The 13080-nt window shown below is 34.3% G+C and overlaps 1 long non-coding RNA gene across 1 annotated transcript in view; it reads right to left on the reverse strand.

The window, feature by feature from the left end:
* The window catches only part of LOC311584942, a 753214-nt gene that overhangs the window by 201645 nt on the left and 538489 nt on the right, over positions 1-13080 (reverse strand). The gene's annotated exons all lie outside the window — the stretch shown is intronic.

The raw sequence follows: 13080 nt of genomic DNA on the forward strand, positions 1-13080 counted from the left end.
GATATGGAATTGTAACACAACTTAATAATTTTATAGACACATTGTAATGTTTTGCAAGAGTCTTTGGAGCCAGACCTTCCCTAACTCCTATCCTCAGTCCAGCTTTCCTTTCTTTCTCACTGATCGTAAACATGCAGGTGCTAATAGAGTCTACAATGAAAGAAAGCCATCCAGAACTAGACACAGCCCGGAAGGTAAGCTGTTTAATAAAATATTAATGTGTAGATTTTATAGGGTGTATCAAGAAATGACTTTAATCTTATAACCTTGATATGTGGTTTAATCAGATTAGAGGATAGAAACTATATATCATATCTTTGAAACTACCTTTCTGGAAATAAGAGTCTCTTCCATTTGATATCACCAAGGTAGCCCTTGTCAATCAATATCAAATAATATTTGGGAGTTAGATTAAAAAACTTGAAATTTGGGCTGGAGAGATGGCTCAGTGGTTAAGACTGCTCCCTGCTCTTCCAGGGGTCCTGAGTTCAATTCCCAGCAACCACATGGTAGCTCACAACCATCTATATTGCGATGTGATGCCCTCTTCTGCAGATAAAGCACTTATATACAATAAAATAAAATAAAATTTTAAAACCTTGAAATTTGTTTTATGTTTACTTAATTTTGTCAGATAACAATTTTAATATTAATGACATAATAACTATGAAAATCATGATATAAAAAGTATCAACCATCCTTTTATATTATCATTGCATAATGTTTTAAATTATTAAATTACTAGATGTTATAACTAAAATTAATAAACACTGAATGTGTTACAAGACCAAAGGTCTTTGATTTTAAAATTGAAATATAGATGTATTTGTTTGTATGTGTAAGAGTGTGTATGTTGAGAAAATACGGTTGTTGTTTTGTTTTGTTTTGTTTTGTTTTTCTATTAGAAATCTAGCATTTGTCCTTTCTTTTCTTAATTTAATGATATTCCAGGACATTATATTATAAAACTGTTGAAACATTAGGTCAATACATTATAGCAAGCAGCTGCTAGCAACCAGCTTAGAAAGGGATTGTTTTCTCATTACTGATTTCAGAATAAATTATCTATGTTCTTAGCTGTAAAAAAAAATCCATATATTTAACAAAAGCAGATGATAGAAGTATATTAAAGAATTAAAATGTGCTTACTATAAATGCTTAAAATTTTAGTAATAGAAGTATGTTAGACATGAGATAAAAGCTGCTCCATCCTTTCAAGATTATAATATATGGACAAAACCTTACAAAAGATATAACTGATATTTTTTCTATTTTTGAATGCCAATCATAATCCTGTTCTGACAGTCTATGAAAAAATAAAGATTACAAATGAGATAAAAAGAAAGACCCATCTTAGATACAAGATTAATACTCATAATATCTTATACTATGCAATGAAAGCTTGACTTTGTATAAGTTTAACTTGGATTAAGAAAAATTAAAAGAATTCAATATTGATGATAATCAAATTTACACTATATTATTTAAATAATACCCTATGCTTCTAAAACAATAAAAAAATGGTTAAAATCGAACAATACCATGAAAAAGAAAATATGTAATTGCAGTGCAAAAATAAAGCGTCAACTTGACATCTGCAACCAGAAATACAGCAAACACTTCTGTCTAGTTAAGAAATAATTTTTGAGACAGTCTCAAATAAAAAGGACATTTGATCAACTATGTTCATAGCAGCTTTATTTGTAATAGCCAGAATCTGGAAACAGCCCAGATGTCCCTCAACTGAAGACTGGATAAAGAAACTGTGATACATTTACACAACAGAATACTACTCAACTATTGAAATTTGCAGGCAAATGGGTGAAACTAGAAAATATCATCCTGAATGAGATAATCCAGACCCAGAAAGACACCAGTAGTATATATGCTTAGAAGATATTAACCAAATAATACATGATAACCACACTACAATACACAGATATTTTTAAAAAAACCTAAATAACAAGGAGGACCCTAGGGGAAATGTGTAATTCTCATTCATAAGAACAAATAGAGTAGACACCAGAAGCAGCTGAAGAGAAGGAACAGGAAGGGAGACTACCATAGACATCCTCTGAAAGACTCCACCCAGCAAGAGAATGAAGCAGATGCTGAGACACACTTCTTTGTGGAACAGAGGGAGTCTTATGAGAGCGGTGGGGAATAGAAAGACCTGAAGGGGTCAGGACCTCCACAAGGAAACCAATGGAGCCAGCAAATCTGGAAAGAGGAAGAGGGATGACGCAGACACTGATGCATCAGCCAACGACCATACATGGTGTGGACCTAGATCCTCTGCTCAGATGTAGTAGATAGGCAGCACAGTCTCCTTTTGTGTCCCATAATATGAGGAGTAGAGACTACTTCTGACATTGACTGTGGTGCCCACTCGTTGATCACTTCCCCCTTGTGGGGCAACCTTGCCAAGCCACAGAGAAAGAGAATACTGGCAGTCCAGATGAGACTTGATAGGCTGACGTCAGATGTTATGGAAAGAGGGCTCCCCTTTCTGAGGACTAAGGGAGGGAGGGAGAGTGGAGTCAGGAGACAATGAGGAAGGGGGTTACAATTGAGGTGTAAAGTGAAGAAATTAAAAAAAAAACTAAATGTTCTATTTCAGTGTATAAACGCCTATATTCCCAGTAATTTAAAAGTTTAGTACAATATTATAAGTTTCCTAATGAAAAGTGACCCTTGATTGTACAGTTTACTAAAATTAGACTCAGCCTTATGTTCAGGCCTGGTGTCAGTGGGTATAGGTAGATGACTGCATCTTTACTAACTCCAGATTTTCCCTCTCACCTCCTCTCCTCAGCTGTCTGAGGATCAGTGGCAAGATTCTGAGCTTCTCTGTGTGGCTATTGGTAATTTCAAAGCCATTTTTTTTCTGCTCAGATTGTTCAGGTTGACTGTTTGCTACACATTTTAAATATCACTACCCTCAGAGGATCTAGGACTTCATTGACTATCTGTTTCCAATAGACTCATTTCAAAATATATCAACGGGACAACAAAATAAAGAGAGGTTTCAATGTGGTTTCTCCCCGCTTGTGTCTGCATTTTCATCTCAGCCAGGAATAGTCAAGGCCATAGGAAGCTCAGTCATCTGACTTTCAGTTTCCAAATTAAATATGCTCGATGTTCATATTTTCTCCTACTTTCACTTCATGTTTTTACTTCCTTCCTCGTGGGAATTAGAACTTACTAATCTATATAGTAGGTTTAAGATGAGTAGTCAGGTACACTTGCATTAACCTCACAATTCTGTTTAAGGATTCAGTTTGTTTGGGTCACTTATATTCACACCAAATGCATAGTCATTGCTTGGATTGCTACACAGACTTAAGAAGTATTAATTCCTTGTTTTTAATAGCTGAGTAGTATTCCATAGTGTATATGTACCACAGTTTCTTCATCCATTCTTCTACTGAGGGACACTTAGGCTGTTTGATGTGCCGGCTATTATGAATAAAGCTGCTATGAACATGGTAGAGCAAATGTTCTTGTGTGCTGGAGCATATTTGACCACATCCCCTGGATGGGGAGACCTGGTGGCACTCAGAGGAAGGATAGCAGGCTACCAAGAAAAGACTTGATACCCTATGAGCATATACAGGGGGAAGAGGTCCCCCTCATACACAGTCATAGTGGAGGGGAGTAAGGGGAAAATGGGAGGGAGGGAGGAATGGGAGGATACAAGGTATGGGATAACAACTGAGATGTAATATGAATAAATTAATAAAATATATTTTTAAAAAGAAGTATTGATTATATAGGGGGGTAGGTTTGGGTGAGTAAATGGATGAATCCATACCATGGATTGACAAGTACATTTGAACAAAGTTCTAAACCTATATTTTGCATACAAATGGTCAATAATCAATTAATTAAAAACTGTGTGATTTCTCTTCATGTTTGCATAAATGTGTGTGGATGATTCAATGACACGTGCAACGCTGAGAAACTTACTGGACCCTGAGTGATGACTTTCAAAAGCTGCTTGTCTGTATCCCTCTGTGGGACTTGCAGACAACTTTACAGATGAGAAGATTTCTTCTCAGCTTTCCTTACTGCTAACGTCACCTTAGGACTGCACCTGTGGGCCTTGGAAGTCGTAGGAACTGCCTGAGACTTGTGAGTTCCTTATGAGCCTGATTATTTGGGTTAATTTCTGAGTTTCTGCCAAGCTTCCCTCCTAGATAGCATGTTTCATTTCAAGGAAAACTTATCCATGACACACACACAAAAATGACAAAGCAGGACATATCAATGGCTATAGGGAGCCAAGAATAGAATAAGAGAACTTCCCCTGAAGGAGCATGCAGGATTGTTGCTACATAATTTTTTATACATTGCCGAAGCCCTTTAAACTCTTTAGTTAGGAGAGATATATTCTATTTTATGTAATCCATATCTCACTGTATCTGAGTTTTAAATGTGTGACTAATGTAGAAGCTTTCCATCACATGAAATACATGTGTTTAAATACTTTCTATAAGAAACTTTCAGGACAACAGAATAACTTGACAGATTTGTTTCAGGAAGATTAAAGGAGTTATCTAAAAGCAAACAAATATAAAAAACCCTCAGAATTTAATCTTGGATAATGAAGATAAGTTATTATAAAAAAAGAATCTATAGGAAGACACAGTGGAAGAGTCCAAGCCATACAACAGGAAAATGTTTTACAGTGAAGGGTATTTAGAAAAAGGATGTGCTATATTAGTTATCCGAATTCAGCGTGAGGACATGATACTTGTTTGAGAGGGTGAACAGACCTGATCTCAGCACCAAGCAGAAAATGAGTAGAAAAGTCTGTCAGTCTCTACCCTCAATAGCAGGTGCTTAACTATACTCAGTAGCTAATTATATCTGGTACTGATTACAATTCTAGGAGGCTAACATACTGTTACTGATGATGCTGATCTCAATAGTTAAGCTCAGTTTAGTAAAATGTTTTACCCTTACCCCATATAAACAAAAAAGAGGTAAAAAAAAAATTTAGTACATGTACCTTTGAGGGGCAATCTAGAGCCTAATCATAATGATAATTTGAACTACTCTTGAATAAAACAAGTTGATTGGTTAAAAGAGCATATTTGGAGCTACCAGACTGCATAAAGGCAATCTAAATCCATTGTGCAGCCCTGGTTTACTAAACTTTTTCATTCAGGTAATGCAAAATATATCCTTCCAATATTTTTAGTATTAAATACATTAATAATTTTAAAAACTAAAAATAAGGTCTGACATATACACTACTGTTTAAATGTCTTTATATTTTCTGTTCTCCTCAGCATAGCTCTCTAAATTATATAAAAGTACTCCATTTTAACAGAGGAACTATTATCTCCTCTAGCACTTTATGTAGGACATCTATCTGAAACTGTAGAATGTGTCATCTATTTTTATTCATAAGATAATTCTGAAAATTGCCACCATATTTCCATTTCTCACCCTCAGTGCTGTGTAGAAGTATTGTGTCTTGTTCTTTATCACCTTTCCTACATATGGAAAGAAATGGCTAGCTCTTCCAAGTGTTTCTATTTTAAAAATCATTCATTGTAGAGGAAATTTAATCCAACAACATGGCTGCTCTGATCGCATCCAAAGACCTTCTAGGCCTGTAGGATCTGGCTGGAATGCAAACATGTCCTTAGTATACAACTTTAATCCCAAACAATGAGGGTAAGTTTAGTTGGTAGAAGGAAACAGCCACGTTTGAAAGTAATGTCTAATTGAATGGCAGGCAAAGTGATGGGTCAGAGAAAGACTTGGCAGGATGAGTCAGCTATAAGATACACCTAAGTCTCACAAGAATGAAGAGGAAAGGAAAGATACTTAAGAGCAGTTCAGTAGAGTTGAGGACTAGAGTAAGGTACAGAAGGAAAAGAGAAGAGAAGATAATACAGTAGAGCATAGTAAACTGCTTAGTACAGAGGACAGCTTCATAGAGAAAGAGGTAGAGCTGACTATGTTAGAGAGATCAATACAGAAGGCAGGACAGTAGGGTTGAGTTCAGTACAGTACAATACATTACAGTACAAGGGGTTTCATTGACTTTAGTTGAGTTCAGTTGAGTTTGTTCAATTCAGTGCAGTTCAGTTCATGGAGTCCAGAAGCAGAGCAATTCAGAAGAAGCTGAGAGAAACAGTTTAAGTCAGTCAGCTTGGAGAGAAGTTTTGAGCCAGAAGAACCAAGCCAGAATTCAGAAAGAGCAAGAAACAGTGAGCTTATTCGGAAGTAACCCACCGAGACAACAATTACTTTAGGCAAATAAAAGATACTTTTATAATTCATATCACAGTTCTGTTAACTATTCTTCACATGAGATTTTCTTCAAATCTCATAAACGCAATTGCTAGCTCTCAGATATATTTCACTTTCCTCATATCATTATCAAATATTAAGTACCATTTGCATTTGTATTTCCAAAGTGCATGCTGTAGGAGTCTTGGCTGACCAGTAAAACATATAATTGGACAGACTGCCCATCACTACCTCATCAGTCACCTGATTACTTCACTACCACTTCCTGTAAACAAGTTTTCAGAAAATTCTTAGCTATAAAATTTCATCGTGGAAATGGTGAGTGTTTTTCTAAGGTTGAGTACTGTGTACATAGCAGTTAATTGTGCATTGAAAATGTAACCCTACTCAATTGGTAATAGACATCAGTGGTCGAGCACTCAACCACCGTATCTAGAACCCTGACTTCAGACCTCAACAGTGCAGGAAACAACCCAATAATTAGCATAATGATTTAAGAGGCTCAATATTTTTATGGTTATGCCATATGCTTTGTTCTTTGTACATGGTGCTAGGTGACTCTACTGAATAGTTTCTGAATAGGGTCTTAGTCATTCAGAAAATAATACCAACAATTGAGATTTGGGATTTCAAGAAATGGGAATTATATGGAGGGTTAGAGGAGAAACATAGAAAAGGGAGGAGTTCATGCAGTTAATTAAAATTACTTAAAATAATATCAACAACAATAAAGTGAAAATATAACATAGGATGAAAACAGTTTGGCATAGCAAAGGAAACAATAGAGTAAAGAAACAACCTGCAGTGTGAGAAACAATATTTCCAAACAAGCTATACATCTGAAAGAATCATTATCCATAATACAGAAAAAATATTAAATGAAAAAAATGTATGAATTAGCAAAGTGTCAAACAACAAAATCACTTAAGAAAATAAACAGAAGTCCCCCCAAAATAAAGTACAAATGGATAATAAATACTCATAAAATGTTCAGTAGGCCTACCCATCAAGGCAATGCAAACTAATGTTACACACTGAGATTTCATTTCATCACAGAAATGTTAAAGATCAATAAGAGATAACAACAAATGTTGGTGAGGATACTTATAAAGAAAACACTTATATGGCCCTACTAAGAGTGTAATTAGTCTAGTCACTGTTGAGTCAATATGAAAAGACCACACAAGTCTAAAAATAAATTTTTATTTTACCCAGCTGTAAATTTACCTTAGAGACTTCAATGTTTTACAGAGATACTTGAATATCAGGATTTATTGCAGCATTATTCATAATAGCTAAGGTATAGTAAATATTTTAAATGATATATGTATATATATATACATATATATTTCCTTTTAGAACATTAACTTATTACTTAGTAAAGGTTTTAGTCATTTGAGGAATTTCAATTTACATTAGCAGTGTTTTAGAGGGATATTCTACCCATTTGCATTTCAGTGCAATTTTATAATATTACAAGAATATATGCTGAATAACAGTGTTCTCTAGACCTGAAACTACGTGTAGTATGAAGCATAGATCTTTACATACAATTAAGATAATCTAAAAATGTAAAGATTGTATAATAGTCATATATCCATTGCATTTATAAAATCACGTTGTCTCAAGAATATTTAGGGAAAATTATTCTATTGATTATCAAACCAATATTCACTCTGAAGTAGTTATTAATCCAATTTCATGTTACTAAAAAATCATTTTATCAAACAAAGCAAAACAATTACTTCTCTATCTATGGTCATTGAGGAGCTCAACACACCACTCCTCAACTTAAGCTGTCAGGTACACTACAAACCACATGATCCAGGCTTACATTAAACTGACAGCAGCCATGTAACAGTTTATCCCCTTGACAAATCTTTTCTGCTGATTAAACAACGGGATTTTATGGTCCATTGCTTGAATAATATATTTGGGCTTGTTTTATGTGTACTTCCTCCAAACTGCTGACCCTATAAAACTGAAAGCTGACTATAGTGTCTTTTCAAGATTTAGGAGTTACACATTTTCTTAATTGGATTTGTTGATTTATTGCTAACAACGATACAACTTTCTATTCAGCCTCATATCTGAGACTTAAAACTGCTACAATCTAGAAAAAAAATTGTATGGGTATAATAAAGTGTGATCAAGGTATATTAATTTGGCCACCAAAATATTTACTTGATAGAGATTAGAAAAGCAAAGAAAATGTCTGTCTGTAATATTTTATTAAACTCTATAATAAAATTATTAAAATTAAAACTGTTTGAGCAGAAAAATAGAACTAGTCACTCCATCTAACAAGTTACCAAAAGTCAGTTTTATAGCTAATTAACGTTGTGTGCTAATATTGCAATTAGTGTGATTTATAATTTTCACAATTTTATAATTATAATAACTATAGAATATGCTTATAAGTAGCTGATATATAATTAACATTCTAAAACTAAAATGAAACAAAAAATAAGAGTGCCAAGGCCTATTGAGACTACTTACAAAATCTCTTACTAGCCACTTGGGAATGGTCAGCTTTTTAATTTTTATAAGAAAATATGTTTTACAAACTTATCCATATTTTTAAATAGAAAATCAAGACATTTGGCTTCTTTTATTTTTCATATTCTGATAGTTACTGAAACCATGTTTATAAGTGACTATTTTTTTAGTACAATTTCCATTATTTTTCTAGAAATAATATTTTAATATGATTTATTACTATTTTACCTATTTGTAAATGAGAATACCCCCAGAGTAAGTAGGATATTGGGGCTTTTTAGTATATTTTTGGACTGTAGGAACATGAATGTGTTAATGTTGCCTCCACATTAGTACTAATCCAGCCAAGAACAAGGTAATAGTTGCTATTCTATATAAGAAAAATGTTGAAACTCTACAACCTAGTGCTCAGTCAGAAGACAAAAGTAATACTTTGCCGTTATATTAAATAAAATTTAATGATTTTTATCAGAATTAGGTTTCTGTTGTAGAACTAGCTAGAATCCACATTTGTAACTTTTGAACACACTCTTGAATTTCTTCCACTAAAACAGTCAGAGGAATGTCATCATTTTGAGACTGGAAGAAAAATACAATAATTACACTAGAGAAAGCACTTTCATCCAGGAAGCATGGCAAGAAATAAATCCCACGTGCCTTCTTTCCTTTCTTGTTTATCTAAGAAACACAATATTTACCAGTTTGGGGTGATATCTATACCACCAGTAACAAAGCTGCCCACTGAGTTACAGAAAGAATTTTTACGTTGTATTATTATTTGAGCTGCAGAATATAGTGCTTCAGGGGAATCATCATATTGTGAGAAGAATAACCTAGACAGGACCTGTTCTTTGCTAGTTCAAAGATCACACTCCACAAGAGAATAAAATAGTGTGCCTTGCACGCCATGTTGCCTTGCCAGCTTGTGACGGGGCATGCAAAGCATGTTCCGGTTTCCCAAAATCTAACATGTATCCATTTGTGTGGGAAAATATGAAGTAGTGGTGCTATAAAAAAATTAAAGAGAAAGAGGTCTATTTTGCAGTCATCCAGCTAAGAAGGGTCATGATTTTCCTACTGAAGCCAAAGGGATCTTAGAACCCTCTTTTTTGACAAAGAGGGGCAACATATAATGTTAAGAAAATTTTAGTGTTCAATGAGGAGATGGGAACTTTTCTGCAAAGCCACATGAAACCTAAGTGGTTTTAACAAAATATCCTTGGAACCATCCACCATGAAGTCATCACTTCAGGTTGTGATGCCATCCAGGATTTATTTAATGAACAATTTTAGTTCTCTCTCTTCCTCTCTTTTTTCTAAATGAATGCAAATGATTGTCCAACATGAGCACCTGTGCCAGGAAGCTGGAAAAAATAGCTTTTGCTTAATGTTTGCAAATTTGGAATAGAAAAAAAAGAATTTTGCCATGAATTATTTACTTGGTTTGGCAATATAAATCAAGTAGTGATAAATTTTTAAAAATACAATCTATAAAATTAATTTAAGGTTAAAATGAATACAATTTTAGTTAGGAATGAAAGACAACAGGGGAAACTAGCATAGTTAAAATTCTTATTAAATTTATATTGAAACATCAATGGAAAGGAGAGTATAATTTAAATATATATATACAAGCTCCAGTCATGTAGAATGACCTTCAAAAATGTAAGCCTTTTTGTAAAGCCATTACTCAACCATTGTTTCTCATCATTTTAATATTTTTGAGGCACTCTCTAAGTTTAAGGATTGACAATTATTGTAGGAATAATCAGCTGTTCACTTTGTTCATGCGAATGTGACAAACTTCATTTTGCAGCAGCCAATTGATGCATGAGAGACATTCTCATTCTCTTTGTTTCTAAGAAAAGAAAACTTTAATTTATATACAAATTGTGAGCTTTCTGAAGAACGAACTGAGTCTAAGAAAATAAAAGCCAACGTCACTTATCAAAGTTTCCTTAGTTTTTCCAGATGTGTCTCCCTAATTATACTATTCCTTGTACTTAAACACTCAGGTGACTTAATACATGCCTCATTGTATTTAATTATATTTTATTTTGTAGCACTTATATTAATTTCTCTGAGCCAAAGGAAAATAGATGAAGTGCTTACTTGGCCATCTCACATACAGGATTGTTTTCATATACCTATGCAATAGAGGAGAACAAGTCTACTACCCACTATACATACAAAGTGCACTATGAAGATGATGCACCTTGTGTATACTTAAGTCTTTCACTGGGATCAGAAGACATATATATATATATGTGTGTGTGTGTGTGTGTGTGTGTGTGTGTGTGTGTGTGTGTGTGTGTGTGAGTGTTTGTGTGTGTTTACTAACATGTACACATTTTGACCTACATTCCTGATCAATGCAAAGTTAGATGTCTTACATCTTAAAAACATTATATTTTTAATTTTTGAAATATCTCTGACAAAAATCATTTCTGAGCCAGGCTTGGTGACACACGCCTTTAATTCCAGAACTCAGGAGGCAGAGGTAGATGGACGGCTCTGAGTTCGAGGCCAGCCAGCCTGGTCTACAAATCAAGTCCAGGATGGCCAAGATAACACAGAGAAACCCTGTCTTGAAAAAGCAGAAAAACAAAAAATTTTCCCTTGAGCTAATGATGAAACACTGACCAGACCAACTAGAGTGATATTACCAAAGTAAATATCTGAGCAGTGCTGAAAAGGCAAACAGATGGGTCTCATTAGAAAATCCAAAATGTGCCCTGAGGTTTATATTCTGCACAAATGCAGGGATCACATCAGGAACGTTAAGTTCTTATGTTTATCTTAAATTATCGAGTAATAAGCAAATCGGCAAGTCTGTAGCGAATTTGCTTTATTTAAATAATGCACTTGTGGTAACTATGAATAAGAAATAATTCCATTGTTTATTCTAAATACTCATATTTTAATCTGTGGCTGAATTATTATTTTATATGTTTTGATTGTCAGTGCATCTTTCTTTAAGAACAGCAGTTTGTGATGTAGAGCACAAGGCTATCATTCTGGAAGAAAGTGTGCATCTAACACAAAAATGTTTTCCTACTTGTTAGTATCTGTTAGAAAATAATATTTCAACATGATTTGTAACCAAAAAAATGACAAACCAACTACAAATGGATTCCAAGGCATAATTCAGGTTTTGACCTAGTAAATCTGATTCCTAAGAGGAATTTTAAGGCCATAGTTACTTCAATTCTATAATAGATATAGGTAGCCCCACATGAGTACATTGTAATAGATCAATATGATAAAAATTAGTGTTGTAAAATATCATTAGCAAACCTTACTCTTTTATCTTTTAAGATTATAATATAAAAAACATTATTTTTAATGTAGTCATTTCATCAGCAGAAAATTTTCATGTCAGAATGTAAACATTCTTTAATGTGACATTGTTATTATCTATGCTCCATAGAAATATTTTTACTATATGTGAATTCAGTCAAATTTCTCTAATTTCTTTAGTTCATAGGTAGCATTGTGAACAGTAATTTCCATTATGACACCTTTATTTTTATATATTGTTGTACCCTGCTCTTATTTGTTCCCCTTATACTATAGTCCTCAGTCTTCCTCATATCTTTTGCTGGCCACTTCCCCCAAATAACCTCATGTCTGATTTCATGATAGAAACTGCATGTACACACACACATACACACACACACACACACACACACACACACACACACAGAGAGAGAGAGAGAGAGAGAGAGAGAGAGAGAGAGAGAGAGAGAGAGAGAGAGCTCATATGGGAAACAGAGAGCTAGAGAGAAAGGAAGGAAGGAAAGAGATTTTGAATGTTAAAGGATATATTTGATCTGCCTTTTCTTGTGTCCAAATCCCCTTGTAATATATAAATACACCTCCATGCAACAGTACAGAGAAAGAGAGAGAGATAGAGCAGTGGGAAAGCAGAGAGAGAGAGAGAGAGAGAGAGAGAGAGAGAGAGAGAGAGAGAGAGAGAGAAATTGAGCAAGTGAAAGAGAAAGAGACTCAAGAGAGCATGCTGGCTGGCTGGCCAGTCTTTTATTCCCCTTTCCTGGTGGCAGAGGCAGCAGGTGGTGACCTAAGTTTACTAGGCAACCCAGAAGCAGGATATTAAGATCAGCTTGTAAACTGTATGCAATAAACTATAAACTGTTTACCTTTCCTTTATGGTCCTTCTTCTAAGTTTACAGTTTCTCTTCTAAGAACTAAGTTTGAGAATGCCTAGAACTGCAGAAATATGTTCACGGTAATGAAATAATATGATGCATATCTCATTCCTGACTGTTAGTGCACAGGCAACTCTGCTGG

Source organism: Acomys minous, assembly GCF_964271855.1.
Source record: "Acomys minous genome assembly, chromosome: 15".
Classification (NCBI taxonomy): Eukaryota; Metazoa; Chordata; class Mammalia; order Rodentia; family Muridae; genus Acomys; species Acomys minous.